The 15,159-nt window shown below is 35.7% G+C and overlaps 1 protein-coding gene across 3 annotated transcripts in view; it reads left to right on the forward strand.

Annotated features, from left to right (window-relative positions):
• LOC144088051 (voltage-dependent T-type calcium channel subunit alpha-1I-like) overlaps nucleotides 1–15,159 on the forward strand; it is a 97,989-nt gene that overhangs the window by 7,181 nt on the left and 75,649 nt on the right. The window lies entirely within an intron of this gene.

A 15,159-nucleotide genomic window follows, 5' to 3' on the forward strand; every position in this document is an offset into this window, starting at 1 on the left:
ATATATATATATATATATATATATATATATATATATATATATATATATATATATATATATATATATATATATATATATATATATATATATATATATATATATATATATATATATATATATATATATATATATATATATATATATATATATATATATATATATATATATATATATATATATATATATATATATATATATATATATATATATATATATATATATATATATATATATATTATATATATATATATATATATATATATATATATATATATATATATATATATATATATATATATATATATATATATATATATATATATATATATATATATATATATATATATATATATATATATATATATATATATATATATATATATATATTGTTATGTGAATTAACAATCTTTGGTTGTAGGACGGGACTGCATATGGAAAGTGTGCTTTGTAGAGACAAAAATTAGTGACAGCTTAGCATCGCATTTAGTCCCTGTAATGGGAAAATAAATGTCTCCTAATTTCCACGTGCCACAGAGAAGACTACCATGCTGGGAAATGAAAAATAAATGGCCAAATTAGCTTTCAAAATCTTGAAAACGAAAATCCACTGTGTCTGTTATCAGGCCTTAGTCAAGTGTCAATGAAATGCCACTAGGCCTGGGAAAGTGGAGACTACTTTGTCATAACATAAGCAGGGCACATTTGAGCCCCTAAAATACTCAAAGCCTACAGTAAAATAAAATACAACCCTGTGGTTGTCATGGCAGCACAATGTCCTGGGCCAATGCTAAATGTCATGTTTGCATTAAAGAAAAAAATCTCCCATACTTTTCTCTTGTTTCTACATGAAATGCAAAGGGAAGATATATTTTTGGTTTTAGCCAAGTGACTGCACTTTATAATAATCACTAATTAAAAGCTTAAGTTTATGTATAGAGGCGAAGGGTTGTCTCATTCTGAAGGTGAATTGTATTACAAGGCAGCAATTAAGCCATGCCCCAAAAATCTGAAAAATTGAAAAGATTAATAAAATGAAATCAAGAGAGGTGCGAAACTTTAATCCATAGTCATCATTAAGATATGCAGTTTTATTAAAAATAATTGTTTCCATTTGAGTCTCTAAAATGTTTCAGCAACAAATTGTTGAAAATGTCAAAATTGCCATTGTATTCATTTTGTTGCTTTAAGCACCGGTAATTATTTTAAATGTTAACATTTCATATTAAATCAATTGAAGAATCGATGAAGCATAGTCATAAAGTTGATTAACAACACCACTACATAGCGTAAGTAATTCTCTGTCTTGGCGTATTTCAGCAGTTATCTATGAGAATGCATTATTTATTCCTTTTCGAGTTTGTTTTTTTAACTGAATCATGATAAGCAGTAAATTAGAATTTTGGGGGGTATTTTTTTCTTTTAACACGCACTGCAAATATGAGTCACAAATGCCTCCCGGCACACCAGAGAGTTGACTCATGGACAATCACCCACAGGCCCTGCTATCGTGTCATAGAGAATATGACCACAAGTGCGTGTGGCCAACGGTGTAGTGGTTCAAGCATGTGTGCTTCTGACAGAGTGCATCCACAGAAATATTATTAATGTGGTCACTCCAGGAAAAATATACACCAGTAGGTATAAAATAGCTTGTCCATTTAAAGTTACGTATTGCTGTTAAACAGTTAAAGGTCATTGTTGTATCATTTCTAAATCTGATATTGTTGACAGTTCCCTAGTGAATCAAATATCAAAAGATTAAAAGAACTGTTTGACGTGGACTTGTTTTCCAATGATCAGAAGTTAATAGTGCCTTTTTACTCATAGTTTAGGGTGGTCAAGTAATTAAAAAGTAATAGTGTTTTGTCCCTTCTTATTGTTTGTTTTAAAGAAATCTTGGGAAGTTTTCAGTTGTTTGTGCTATGCCAATCACAATTTGCCTTCTTAGTCCTAATTGGAATTCCTTAACAGACATGTAGCTGTTTTTGTTGGGGGCAACATTAGAGAGTTGGTACATTTGAAGACTTTTCTTCCTCCTTGCTTGTTTCAACTAGTCTTCCCTGGCAGTTTGAATATGATCATTATATCATGCTTACTTCACTCTGGAAAGAGTGATTGTTGTTGCAAACAAAGAAGGCATTGCATTTTTTCCCTTCTATGTCTTCCTGCTATTAGTATTTATGTCACATCTATTTCTCTACTGTCTTTTTATACGAGACGGTTACGGTGAAAATAAAATCTCCACCCTTAGCCAGAAGAGAACAGTGTTTAAAATGTGTGTACTTCTTAGCACTTGGTCGTGTTGTGTTGTTATTGTTTGAAGTTAATCCACGTACCTCCAGCAGGGTGTAACAATGGTTACAAACCCATGCAGGCTCACGTCTCACACTAATCTCGAACGAAAAGCTGCAGTGTGTGGCCCATCACACCCCATCCTATTGATGGATGGAATCCAGCTTCTAAGTGTTGGGAATTGGGATTTGTGACAGGTCATGTCAGGGATTAGCATGAACCATTGATAGTTATGCATAAATGCATTTCCTTCTGTAAACAAACAAAATCTTGGATTATTTTTTATAATTGCTGTGAATGGCTAATGAATCCAAAATTAATGCATGGCTAGTAATATAGTAGAACTGGTTTATTTACCTGTACTGTTCAGATAGAATAAAGAGGGAGATTGCAGTGTTTGTTTTCTAATAGGCAGCAACTGGTGTGAAGTAAAATTCTCACTGGGAGCATGTTGCTCACAACACAAGGAAAGAGAGAGTAATGATATAGTAACATTTGGTTTCAGTCTGCATGGGTTCAGTTCTCACTCAGCCATGTTGGCAATGTTAGTTTAAATGGTTGTCTGTTGCAAAAAGATACCTTGTGATTGACTGCGGAAAAGTGCAGGAACTAGTCTGTCTTGTGCCCAAAGCTTTTTCTGGTTTCCAGCTTTATCTGATCCTAAAGTAGATAGGTGGTGTAGAAAATGGATGGACCTATCTTTCTGATGTTCACACAGCCACCATGCTGTGTCTGTAATGTGTCTAATACTATTCCGGGGAAGACAACCGTGTCACATGTTCAACTTCTGGTTCTCCCCCAGATTAATCAACGTGTCCTTGAGGAACATTCCCGACCTCCATTTTCATAAATGTGGATTTCCTCATTCATCTTACTAAATTATCTACCTCTTTGATCAAATTTGGTTCAGAGAGCAAAAGCAGTTCTGGATATGTTCAATTCTGGTCTAAATGTCCCTGAGGAACTTGCTGCTTAGGAAATGATCTACTTCCACCTTGCAGCAAGCAGACACTAGACTTTGAAATGTCTGTCTCAAACCTAAATAAATGATTGGGTGTAAAAACGGAAACGTACTATTCATGCAAAACATATCTACGGAAGCTGTAGAGAGAGAGAAATTCTTTTTCACCTTCTTGCAGTCACTTACTTTGGTAAATCTTATGGTTTCTTCTATATTCCATTGTGGATACCTGCACATGCGAAAGATATTCCCATTGCATTATCAGGACGTGTCATACTAGTAATGCTAGGGCTAGTAAGAGCCAACTAGTGCCAGTGACTCAGTCTTTGATCAATAATGGATCCTTGAATTTTGAGTCCTTATTTGAAAGTTTCTTGATTGATTCAATATTTTGTGAGCAGCAAGAAAAAAAATTCTATAATGCCTTATCGATTTTATGCTGGTAAACATCGGCAAAGTTTACTTTTTTCTCTCCCAGTTCATCTTTAAATGCAGCAGTTGTGCCTCCAGTCAGTGTTTTTGTTTGACTTCCACCTTCAGTATATTTTTCTCACATTGTCTCACCATAAGTTAGTTGCCCCTTCCTTCTGAAAATGTATTTGATTTTAAAAATCGGACAGTTGTTACACGTTGCAATGACCCAGAACAAGCAGGATATTACTTTATCAGTCCAGAATTTTAGATGTTCCATCACATTCAAATTCCTTCTCGCTATGACTTTGTGACGTACACAGATATGCGGGTGACCTCTTTACACGTCTTTCCCAGAGCAGTTTTGTTACCTGTCACTGGAGACACTAGTGAGAAAGGCAGACCCCAAGCCTGTTCTACCATCACTAAGTCATTTTGACGGACAACACGTCCCATAGTTCAACTCCTATCTGCTCACTGTTTAGTGATGGGAGCAAATGACCTCCTGTAACGACAAATTGTGACCTTTTCCAAGATGTAGTGGTCCAAGTATATCCTTAGAATGTTCATAAACAGATTATTTAGGATTTGTTTGGGATGCATAAATTGACATTGGGTTGAGGTTTTGAATGTTTTTTCCTTCTCAAAACAGAAGAGAATATTGAAAGTCAGTATTGCTTTGTTGAAGCTCAAATAGGATTTTGTTGTTGAACTAGACCTGTGGATATCAGTGAGGCTGCTTTAATGAGGCAGGAGCCAGGAGGAGGACACAAATGACATGGATAATATACTTTTGCTTAAAGGTCAGGCACATTGTTGATGAATGCGATTTGTCATTGAATAGCAAAAGTTATTTATTATACAAGATTGGTGAAATGAAAGCTGAACACACAGCAATATATTGTAGTGCATATAAACTCGTATTCATTTTCCAAGTCATTTTGAAGCTCGTTTAGCCATTTTATGGTAGACATTTTTTTTTCAGGGCTCCAGAAATAATAGCCATAACAATAGTTGAACATTTCCCAATGAGGAGGAAAGACATTTGTTCTTATGGATAACACACACGAGACCAATACAGTAGTTTTGTATTTGTAATTCCTCAAAGAGCAGTGCTATAAGTAACACGGTTCTCAAAGTAAATTTTTCCAAATCTATTCTGTATTAAAATATACAATGTATATAAAATAACAAAAACGTTACAGTTGCTGGATTCAGAAAGGGAAGGTTTGTTACATTTATTCATGTATGCCTTGTATTCTGTAGTAGTTTTCCAACATGTCCTCATTGTGACAGTCTAGAGCTTTGGTGTCAGACTTGGGTTGGCTCGCGGGCCGCTTTAACGTCAACTTGATTTCACGTGGGCCGGACCATTTAAAATATAATATTTAGATTTTTTTTAATAAATGGATTAAAAGAACTGGATTAAAAGCCCTTAATATTCAGTTTTTTATAGATCTAAAACAATGTTTATTTTAGCTTTTTTAATATATTTTTAGATTTTACAAAATGATTTTTGAACTAAAAACACAGAAAAAAATGATTAAAAAATGACAACTATTGATTATTGAAGGGGGAAAATCAGGAAATTTAGTATACACCTATACTCTTCATTTTAATTTGATCCTAAAACAGAAAGTCGGCACTCATAATTTACTTTCTCGGGCCGCACAAAATGATGCGGCAGGCCAGATTTGGCCCCCGGGCTACCACTTTGACACCTGTGGTCTAGAGTTAAACTCGCTTTAAATTGCATAGCAGGTTTGATGATGACAAGATATACATTTCTGTAATAATGTGCAAAGCTCTACTCCGCCCATCCTCACTTTCAGTGTATGAATGATGGCATTCAGTGCTCATCCCTCCTAATGAAATCTTACCTGTATATCTCATTTGTTCACCTACTACCATTGATACTCTGTAGCTACAGGAAGAAAATGGATCTGTTTTCTGTAAACATGAGTCTGTCAAAAAGACTGAATTGTGCTCGCAGGGAAAGGTTTGCTCGATCAAAGATACCAGTATGATGGAGCATCATGTGATATCATTCAAACGCTTGATTTGTCATCTTGATCTGCTTTGTGGCACAACCAGATAATTCTTTGGCACAAACTTGCTTTCATGCTGGATAGTTCCACACACATGCACACACACATTAATACAGGTCCACAGTTCACACAAAGCTGGGAGCTGCAGGGGTGTAAATGTCAGCGCTCACTCTGTCTATTTGTTGATAGATTTGATTGATCGTGGTGTACCAGTTGTGTGTGCGTGTGCACAATTTAATATATGACTTTGTGAGGACATGGGGTTTATACAGTGAAAACCTTTGGGTGAATAGGAACACCAGGCTAAAAATATACAATAATTACGGCGCATAATGAGCATCTTTAAAAAAAAAAAAAAAAAAAAAAAATCATGTCCTTTTTAATTTGATCATGCTATTCCAATCAAAATGGTTGTGTAGTCATTTAGTTGATTAATAATTTGTCAAATTTCAAGCACAGGCAAATTTGAAATGAAACCATAACCTCATCCCTATGACATTTTAAAACTGCTCCTCCTTCGAATGTGTTGCAATGTATTAGTTAAGGATTCAAATGATGTGACGCTGAAGTTGTGGAATTACTAATAATTGCTTTAGTCATAAAGCATGACATCAACCATCCGCTGAAGGTGACACTGATGGCATTAAAAAAAGCCCGAGGGGTTGAGTCATATACAGCACAAGCTTCTATATACGGTATGTTGACATTTTTAGACTAGCGGGATGCATCAGTTGAGTACTAGTACAAACCCTTGAACACATAAATTTGTTGATAAATGTTAAAGAACATATTTCGGTCTGTGTGTGATTGCTGGTGAGAGCTACTTTAATATTTTAGTCTGGTAGTAATATTTACCTCCAAACCTTTTGGGATTTGGGAATCGACTTGATGATTTGTACACCTGCCACCTATAACATCATTACCACTAATGCGTTAGGATTTCTAATATTATATGAAGATAAATGGCATATTTTTTAAAGGAGGGATTCCGTTTCCTTTAGTCCTAAAAAATATTTGCAGAATAGAAACTTCATGGTTATTATCACTGTCTTTCTGTTTTGATTTAATCACTCCATTGGTCTGTAGTAGCACTCTCCTGCTGCATATTCGCGTGATATAGCTGACTCCCAAATGTCGCACGTGTATTATGAAGACCCAAACAGCAGGACCTGAAAGACTTATGGTACAGTTGTCATGGCTGATGGTGATGACTATGTTTGGCTGTACCCATTTCTGCCACCTTGAATCATCAGCCCTTGTTGCTCATAAAACTGTAATCACACACGCACAGCAACAGGAAAATCACAGTATTCAAATGGCCAGTTTATACATAGGCTTTAAAGTAAATGCATTTTAAACGAAGTTGCACAGCCACTTTATATATACAAAAATACAATATTCATGGGAATTATAGAAGAACACCGTGACAAATTTACTGAGGTCTTTAAAAAAAAAAAAAAAAAACAATTTATAATGGAAAGGCCACATATTAATAACACATAGCATCATGATAAAACGTTTAAGTAGCTTCCATTTTTTTTTCAGTTGATTTTTTTTTCTTTCTTTCTGATTTTGAGTTATCTTTAAGGGATTTAACATTAATACATACGAATAAGCACAACACTAATGATTTCTACTGGTCAAGACACATTTAATTGGACAAAAACACACCCATACACACAAAAAAAACAAAAAAAACTCCAAGTTCATGCTTGTTGATCACCAGCCGGGTCTAATAATTAATCTATGTCAAACCCACTCACACTCGCATGCCTCATTTAACCAACAATCCTTTCTTTATCTTGTGAATTTTATTAAACTGTCCCCTGTTATGTCAAGTCGAGATGAAGAAAAAGTTGACAGGCGAGTCTTTGGGATTCCTTGCTTGGAAGAGTGTAGCTGCATATTAAGTGGGTTTTGGATGGCTTGGCTACATGGAGCATGGAACATGTCGATATGTCTCCACATACTCAGGTATGGAGCCCTTAAAGTAATCCAGAAAAGCAGGACAATGATTGACAGTGACTCATCCTTTGTCTCTCTTGAGGGTTCAACACAGAATAATAAATTACCCTATGGAATTTAGATCAGATGGCAATTGTTAAATCAAGCAATTCAAATTATAATTCCTCCTTTTAATTCCTTAACAAATTGAACATTAGTTGTACTGGTAGTTTTGGTTGTTGCCAATAAATGATAAGGGTTTGATGGACATCCTCAGTGGACAGAATCTCCAATTTATCTACTGTGTGTCTGGAATGTAAACATAACTTGCCTGTACATAAATTACCATTTCAACTCGGCTCTACCCTGAGTCTCATAGATTATGCTTGGATTTGAAATTAACTATGGAGCATATCTGAGAGGTAAAGCAAATTATTTGCAACTACAGTACATCTGCCGAGTGTCAAACAGCCTCCTCTGGCATTATTCCCAGAAACCATCTGAAAGGATAGAAGGCCAGACTGATACTTAGACAGGATACTTATTAATTGCAATGTAACAGATTGCCCTTGCCTTATAGATTGGTATTATTGAGAACTAGCGCAAGCAATTAAGGATGGCAGTTTAATCTTCTGTTGATGCAGACACAAGTGATCAAGGAGAGCATGAACTCTCATTATTTTCTTCAGGAAAATTTCCATCCCCTGCGAGGCTGATGGCATCTCGGGACACTCGTTTTTGTTCAGAAAAAGGAGCACACAAAGGAATTCAGACAGAAATGCTATTTATTATAAACCCCATGAGGACTACTCTGATAGAAAATAGTCTTGCTACTTTGACAAACTCTTATGGCCCTGTTTCTGTTACGTGCGTAGTCAGACAAACGTGCAACTCTTCCAATAGAAGTAACATTTGAGACCACCATCCCACATGCAGGCAGACAGAGATCCAAAACATCAATATCGTGGAGAATGCCTTTCACCCCAATTGGTCGTGTAAGTGTGATGTCCAGGGTAGAACTGGCCGGTTCTAATTTGAAATAAAAACTTGACAATTTGCTTTAATCTTGTCACTTTCAGACATATTCTCACAGTCACAGGTGGACGCTACAAGTAGGTCTAAGCAATTCCTAAGTAACTGAAAGAAAGTTATTTCTTGCAAGCATGTCAGGAGTTAAGTCATATAACATGGCTCAGTCACGATATAAAAAGATTTATCAAAAAACACATTTTACACATCAAAAATATAACGTTTTAGTATGTATTCGCAGACTTAACTTTATGAAAATGAATGTGTTTTTGCAACTGGCTGTCCTCCCTTGCTTTCAGTCTCTGCTGCTTATTAGGGCAACACTTGAGAGCTGGGGTGGGGGAAATGAGTCAAACCTATCATACTGAAATACATTGTTGCTATGCAGAGATGTGTGGGTCATACCTGTGGTACCTGTAGTAGCATTTGAGTAGAGCAGAAAATAAAGCTTTGCAGTCCAGCAGTTTTTAACAGCAAACCTTATGTAATTCACTGAAGAGCTGTATTGAAATGGAGCCAAAGCTAAATTTTCTTGCATGCTTTGTCTGCACAAGGATGAAAATAATCAGAAAAAAAACATGCTGCCTCTCTCTTCAGTGGAGTCAGCAAATTTTGGACTTGTGTAGACCACATTTCGACTGAAGTCGGCTATGATAGGCTCCAGCGATCCGCAACACTGACAAGGATAAAGGGTGTTGAAAATGAATCGATAAATATTTGTAATATAATCATTATACAATTCTTTGTATTGTCCATACAGTATTCTACTAAGCAGCTAAACTCCTTCATTCCACTCCCACTAAAGAGCATAAACAGTACATAACATAAAATCCTGCAGCTCTCATAAAAAGCATAGGAGAGAGTGCCAGGCTGGATTCCGACGTCAGAGTTAAGGCGACACAATTGTGATTTATTTTGTTTGTTTTTCTTTCGCTCCCAAGTGGCCCAATTTAGATAAGACTTCCAGCCTTGTAAAAATGTGCCAATATAGCTGCAGCAAAAATTGAGACATTGTACAGAACTTTTTAACATTAATATGAATGTAACAACATTTTGAAAAATATGGAAAATAACCAAAAAACTAGAGGTGTAGACCATTGAATATGGTTTAGTCAAATACCCAAGTGTAACACCTAATTACCCTTAAAGTATTTGTTTTAATTTATTTATTTATTTGGTTTTAACTAATTTTATTAGGAATACATTATTTAAAAAGGCTATACAAGACCAAAAAGGTTTGTGCGTTTTGGAAGCTTGATTAATGGTATTCAAATATTCACTTTAAATAAAAATAGTTAAAAAGATAATTTGAACTAAATCAAAGTCCCACTGGACATCATCTGTAATTCAGAATGAGATAAAGTTAAACGATAAAGCACTCAGACCTGTGGTGTATTTCCAGTCCAGGATTTAAGACTATATTTGAATGACTCGGACAGAAATGACACAAATGATATTCTTCTATACCTAATAAACAACTGCTGTCTGAATTAACTCCATCTGTTGAAAGCTTGAAAGAAGGTCATACCTACCAACTTGCATATAGCATATCATTAAATGGCTTAACTCTGAGGTAGACTGCAGCTGAGTTGAAAGTAGTATGGGGATAAGAAGAGGAAGAGAAATGAGACGGACATACTGGACTTTGAAGATCAGCGGGTGAATCAACCCTTTTGATAATTGGGTCTGCTTTTCATTTTGGTATTCAGAAATGGAGTTTGTGTACACTTGACGCTCCACTCTTTACTGACTATGGCACTTCACAAATAACTGTTTGCCAAGAGTCTCCAATGGTGAGTGAGATGAATATAGAAATTGCAAACCCACGTCATATTTAATATTTTTGATGGAATGTAGCTGTATGTTCTTAGGGAAATCTTTGCGAAAAGATATACATGTAGTTTTCCGACGTATGTGCGTGGGTCAATGCTGCATGATGCCTCATATGCCAAGGAGCAGTGTGACATATATAGGGAGATAATTTGTGCCGTTGGGAAATCTGTGGTTATTTTAGCCTTGCTTTTTGTTGATGGTGTATATGTGTGTTTGCATTCAGAAAATTCAAGAATTCTCATTTCATCACGTATAGCATGTTGATAGTGTTAGATTTAGCTGCTTGAATGCAGCTTTGCAATCTTGCAAATCCATCTTGCAAAGTTGCAGACTGAGTGTGGCTAAACAAATAATGAAAAATAACTATTAGTGGCTAAAGAAAATCCACAAGGTACAATGGCTTGTTGAGATGGTTGTTGCTGTAGCTGCAGTTTAGCCTACCAGGACGGCACTTGGAAACAAGAGCAATTGATTTTTGCATTACACAATAGGCCCCCCTGCAATTCAAGCAGTTTGCTGTTTGAAAACCTTGGAATCGGAACTAAATCCAGAAGACAATAGCATTTCCAAGCCCACAATATCGACTTGGCTTTGTGTGTGTATGTGTACGTACAGTATTTTTTAGGGTATCAAAATGGCCAAAAATAAACGGTACTCTGTGGAGGCTAAAGTAAAAGGGAGGTCTCATAGATAGCAGTACTTGTATATAAAATAAGACTAAACAACACCTCCTTGTAAAACCGATTTCTGTACATAGAATATCTGTGGAACTGTCTGGATCTAAGCGGCCAAGTTAAATGACGATCTATTTTCCCCAATTGGCACATACTGACTGTTTTCCATGTGTAAGGTTAGAGGTTGATTGTTTGGGCTTGCAAAGGACACGTTCTGTATTGCAAGTAATCACTATAAATATAGAACACACCATGCTTTTTATGTTTTATTTAACAGGAAGCTCAAGTGCATGTACAACAAGGTAATTGTTCAATTAATATTTAAAATGTAAAACCCTGAGTACTTGTCGCAGCTGCGCACTTACTGTATCTTGCTCTGGTCACTGGCAAAAAGAAATCACATACGAGTACTCTATGGGCATTTTGTCCACCTAGCTGCATCTGGCTCTTTGACAAAAGGGTGCCATGATGAATCTGTTCTTGTGTTGAATATCAATATTATGTTAAATAAAACGGCATAAATTTAGTTTGACATTTATGTAAGGTCATTGCTCAACAGTTTTCTCAGCCAAGTTTGAGGTAATTGAATTTAGGATGCTGTTTTGCCCACAGTCATCCATGGATTAGTTAGAGGCCGTGCAGTTTACACACTCGCTTGCACCAGATTGACACAAGCCTTGAAGCTTGCTGAGACAATCTGGGGATGATAAAAAAACAACAAAAAGATGATGTACTTTTGATACCATGCCAACAATGAGTTCATGTCGACAACCTTGCCTATTTGTATGCCCTATTTCTTCCTAATTTGCAAGTTCTCTGAGATTTTGTGCATTATTCATGTTTAATATTGAAGACTGTTGTTTTTTAGGAATCCTAAAAAAAACTAAAATGTTGAAAATACGGTATAAGAGTTATCAATATTCTCGTTAAGTGTATGATGCCCTTACTGGTTAAACCACATCTGTCAAAGTGGCGGCCCGGGGGCCAAATCTGGCCCCGCCGCATCATTTTGTGTGGCCCGGAAAAGTAAATCATGAGTGCCGACTTTCTGTTTTAGGATCAAATTAAAATGAAGAGTATCGATTTATATTAAATTTCCTGATTTTCCCCCTTTTAAATCAATAATTGTAATTTTTTAATCAATTTTTTCTGTGTTTTTAGTTCAAAAACCATTTTGTAAATCTAAAAATATATGAAAAAAGCTAAAATAAACATTGTTTTAGATTTATAAAAAACTGAATATTCAGGGCTTTTAATCCAGTTCTTTTAATCCATTTATAAAAAAATCTAAATATTATATCTAAAATGGTCTGGCCCACATGAAATCGAGTTGACGTTTACGCGATCCGCGAACCAACCCGAGTCTGACACCCCTGGGTTAAACCAATGGTAGTGATTTTATCAGGATAACATTATAAGATGATTTAGACTGAAGGAAGAATGGAAAATGAATTTTAAAAAAAATCTTGGATAGAGGGGGTGTATTATTATTATTTTTTAATGTCTTTGCATATTCATGTAGTAAACCCTCAGTTCCAGGCATCCCTGACTATTTTTGTCGTAAGTACGGCTAATGACTTCAGTGCATCCCAGTGGACAGCGGTAATGCATTTAAACACCCCTAAGGGAGTCTATGCCCGGCAGTGTGGAACTGCCTTTTGGCCCACTGTCACAATATCTTTGCATTCTTTACTTTGTCTTTTACATTCTGTCACTCTCTTTCTTTCCTGTTCCACTTTTGTCTTCTTCAAATACTTTTCAGAATGACTTTATTTTTCTTCTCATGGGGTGAAGCAGTAGATCAATATACTGAAAATAGATTTGTAATGTTGTCACTTCTGATTACACTTATTTGCTCATTGCTTGACAGTGAACTACATTTAAAAAATATAGAGATAGATTTTTGTAGTTCCCAAAAATGCATGTTAAATCCAAAACAACCTTACTTTTGTCAAAGTTACATAACGTAAATGCAGCAAGTAGGACAGGGACGTTTTATTGTGCGCACATAAAAAAAGCCACACTTAAAACAATGCTTTTGGCTTTGATAATTTTGAAGCTGTAGCAGGTGGAGCCTCCGTTACAATAATAATTAGAAGGTCCATATTATCCCCAGAGATCAAAATAGTATTTTTCGGATAGACAGAGTAACATTAAGAGCAATCTTGACATCAGACAGCAATATCAAGAAAAATAGTCATCAAATAATGAATCAGTGAGATAAGAGGATGACGATCAAAGGCTCCTTAGAGCAAAGAAAAAAAGTAAAAACACAGACAAAAATCGGTTATCTCCTAAATAATGAAGAGCTGTGGATGGGAAGAGCTAGTCTAAATAATTCAGTATGGGTTGGTTGCAAATGGGAGAATTACTAAAGTTAATTTGTCGCTGGCAGGATTATGCCACCCCACCTGCTTGCCACATTAACACAAGTGTGACCCCAACACTAATAGCACACTAACAAATCTTCAATTAAAGAGCAGCCATGCAAAACTAAAAGCTTATTTTTACTGGCAAATACCCAAACAGAGATAAAAACTGGTTGCATGTACATGTGATGGCTGCGTTGTTTTCTTCTCTTTCAATAAAGTTCACAATCTATAATTGTTTTCAGGAATACTAATGATATCGACAAAAGAGCATCTTGTCCTCAAAATTGCACTGTCTTTAACCTGTGCAATTTTAATTGGACTCTATCTAGTTGGCTACATTACTGTTATAAATTACTGCCATTGTTGTTTTAATTATTGTACTGTATTTTTAAGCCATTTAATTCCAATGACAGAACGTGTAGATAAACCACAAAGGTATCATTTGATATTATTCACGTGAACATTTGCAGTATTATTTATGCATAGTCGAATTCAATATTATTTTTATCCCTTTTGAGATACATTTTATGTTGTTTATGTTGCTTATTTTAGCTTTTGACCTCTACATAGTCTCCCGGAATGGTCTAACGGCGCACCTATTGCTTCTTTAATAGTTTATTCGGCTTAATGCTTTTGTTGCATTCTATACCTAAAGCAAATACTACATAAATAAAGCAAATAATGTATAGATACCAAACCAATCAATTTTTATTTCTACTAAAAGAACTGATTCTCTTTCACTCATTGCCAATGAAATCCATTCTGATTTTAACAACACTCTCATTGGCTTTATTTGACAACAATAGACGTTCAATCCATTTGAACTGAAGTTCACTCCTTCCCAACCTCTCAGTTGAAATTATGTCCTAGTGATAAACTCATTCACATTCACAACAAAAGGGTGAAAATGGCCACACGGTTGGACGTCTATCATCGTTAATGGCAACCAATGAGTTAAATATTGAATGCATCATTGCCACTGCTTTCAGTCTCACACTCTTACTTGGAAACCACAAACAAGGAGAGTGAATTTCAGGTGAAGCTTCTCCTTTGAGTGCATGTTTTGTTCCACTTGATCACCCATCTGTGTTTCATTTTCAGCTATTTCCCAGTTTTTCCTTTTTGAGTAATCCCTGACCATTTTCTACTCTTTCGTGTGATATGCGAGTATGCTACAAAGCGGCATCAGTCTTTTTTAAATTATTTTTTTTATTTATTTACGAGTGGCCTCACCTTCAGGTGCGTATGTGGCTTTGTGGTATGTGTTGGGAGTGGACGCAGGCGAGCCTCAAATGCTTTGAGAGCCATTTTCAAATCTCATTTCACACAGCTGAGAGTAAAAAGACCTGACACAGCACTCTGTGAGGAAGGAAAGGAAGAGAGAGAAAAGGAGGAGGAAAATGGCAGGACTGCAAGAGATGGGGAGGAATTGATGGGGAAGACGAGTTGGCCAATGAAGAACAAAATGAGGGTTGGGAGCTTGTGTCTAATAGGCTGATGAAAAGTAGCCTGGCAGGGAAAAAAAACTAAGCAAATACTTGTTCGGACTTGGTCGATTGTAAAATGGGAATAAGATCTACAAAGGATGCAATTTT

Source organism: Stigmatopora argus, chromosome 14, assembly GCF_051989625.1.
Source record: "Stigmatopora argus isolate UIUO_Sarg chromosome 14, RoL_Sarg_1.0, whole genome shotgun sequence".
Classification (NCBI taxonomy): domain Eukaryota; kingdom Metazoa; phylum Chordata; class Actinopteri; order Syngnathiformes; family Syngnathidae; genus Stigmatopora; species Stigmatopora argus.